The sequence below is a fragment of the Camellia sinensis genome, chromosome 7, assembly GCF_055761805.1.
Source record: "Camellia sinensis isolate YWXY chromosome 7, ASM5576180v1, whole genome shotgun sequence".
Lineage (NCBI taxonomy): Eukaryota > Viridiplantae > Streptophyta > Magnoliopsida > Ericales > Theaceae > Camellia > Camellia sinensis.
Window position 1 is genome coordinate 189207559 of NC_138967.1, and position 2428 is coordinate 189209986.

General features: G+C 34.8%; 1 pseudogene; it reads left to right on the forward strand.

Annotated features, from left to right (window-relative positions):
• Positions 1-1222: 1222 nt before the first annotated feature.
• Positions 1223-1567, forward strand: LOC145796403 (ribonuclease 3-like protein 2 pseudogene; annotated as a pseudogene).
• The last annotated feature ends 861 nt before the right edge of the window (positions 1568-2428 follow it).

Here is a 2428-nt window from a genome sequence, read left to right on the forward strand (position 1 = left end):
TATTGTTTGAATTTTGAACATCACTTTAGTCTGATTACGATTTGGACCCTAGCCAATGGGGGTTATTTATTGGCACAGTACTAGTTTCTTTTGGGGTTTTACCACCGGTCTATGTGTGGTTCTGGGACTTGTCACGGGTTAAGTGACCGTAGTCATTAAGACTTGGGTTTTGTGAATCAAATCATTGAACCATCTAAATATCGAACTATCGATTTGAACAACGAATTTACTTTGAATTATCTTGTTGAATTTTCAATTAAAATGTATTGTACATTGTTTATTTTTAGCTATGAAACCATCTTACAATAATTGTTCATTTATTGAATTGTACCAAAAATTATATTTATTGGTTATCGAGTATTTATTTTTTTTGTATACTTGATCCAGCGAGTAGTGATGGTTGGTTATTTACTGGGCTGTCTAGCTTACCCTTATTTTATTAATTTTTTCAGATTCTGAGGAGTAGAGCTGCGCGGGGTTTTTACTCGGGGGAGTGCTGAGAGTAGGACTATGATTTAAGTACTTGGATTATTATTTTGTTAGTGGATTATATTAGTGGACTTGGTGGACAATTTCATATGATAAAAATTATCTATTTTTATGGATTTTAGCATTATGATAATTAAGGACTCAATTTGAGTATTTTTCATTGTTGGTTATGTGTTGAACTCTTAGCCTTGCATACTTACTTAAATGAGTGTGCGGCGTTGTCACGGAGCTTAGGGAGTGACCAGAGTGAAATGATTTGTGAGAGGTTTTTGTAAAATGTAGCTGTAGCCCAATTGTTTTCAAAAATCAAACTAAATTAATTTTTCAAAAGATTTGGTTTTTCTCCAATTAAATTTTTAATTGAACCAAATAGTTAAAATTTTTATTGATAAAAATCGTTAAATAAAAGTTTTTGACAGATAAAAATTTATAAAAATATCACTCCATTAAATTTTTTTAAAGATTTTTACCGTTTAATAATTTTTACAGATAAAGAAACTCTTATCGATAACAAAACTAATTCTCTGGTGCAATTGAAACTTTAACGGAAGCATTCTCATTTCAAAAATGGAACCAAGTTATTCCAAATTCATTATTCACGCAACCATGACACTTGGCTACATGTAACCAGAATTACTTCCCCACACCACACGTTCTCTCTCTCACATATTCAACTTCTCCAAATTCTCTCTCTAAAACCCTTGCGATTCAAACCAAGAACATCACATCAGGAATGTTCGAGATTGGTCCGTGCACATTCGCTGGTGACTCCTCTACTGCCATCGCTGACGAGTGTATAACGGACATGGACGATTCAGTTCGAGCGATCGAACAGCTTCTCAACTACCAATTCAACAACAAGAAGCTCTTGGAGGAAGCTCTGACTCACCTTTTCTACACCGATTCACCGTCATACCAAAGGCTTGAGTTCGTCGGCGACGCCGCCTTAGGTATCGCGATCTCCAATTTCATCTTCCTCGCTTACCCTGACCTCCACCCCGACCAACTCTCTCTGCTCCGCTCCGCCAATATCAGCACCGAGAAGCTCGCACGCGCCGCCGTACAACATGGCTTGTAGATATAGACGCATATATGTATCTATAGACCTTGTTTGGAAAATTGATTATTTTAATTGATTTTTTTAATTATTATTTAGGAAATTTTGGCTATAAATCCCTCTTATCTTCTTTTTATTGTTAAAAAGACTAAGAAAAAAATTATACTTTTAAAACCTCCTCATAATTATAAAGTCTTGTATAAAAGATAAAATTTATTATTTAAATATTTTATCAGACTATTATATCCTCAACTAAATCTTTCCTAATCACCATCTCAATCTCTCAAGCTTCGCTTGATACTACTATTGCTTATACATAGACGATGACGCCATCGCTAAGGTTTCAAAGGAGATCTGGTCGGAGTGACCAAATTTGGTAGCAAATGCCTCCATAGAAACGATAAGAAAATCAAAATAGTAAAAGTTCATCTTCTGTGACGCCCCAAATTTAAGAACATCATAATAAGATTTAGTAACTTAAAATCAATATTGCCACCAATATTACTAACATTCATTAATTAACAACCGATAATTTAAAGTTCTTACATCACAACTTAGTCTCAGTACATAACCGAAATGACACAAATATAAAAAGAAAACTAGAGAAAAACTAGAATTTTTAGGAAATGGTTCATGGAACTTGGGCACTCTTCAAGCTAACCAAGGCTGAGTGTCGCCTTGCAAGGCCTTGGTGTTTCCTTCGGTTTCTTCGGTATCAGGCATAAAACGGCAGGGCAACGGGAATGCCAGTGAGCGACGAGCTCAATAAGATACTACCACCCGAAAATACCCACCCCGATAATAATACTCACAAATTATGAATAATGTGTAGTAACAGAATAACAAGTAACATTTAGTATACATAAAGGAATGTTATCAGTT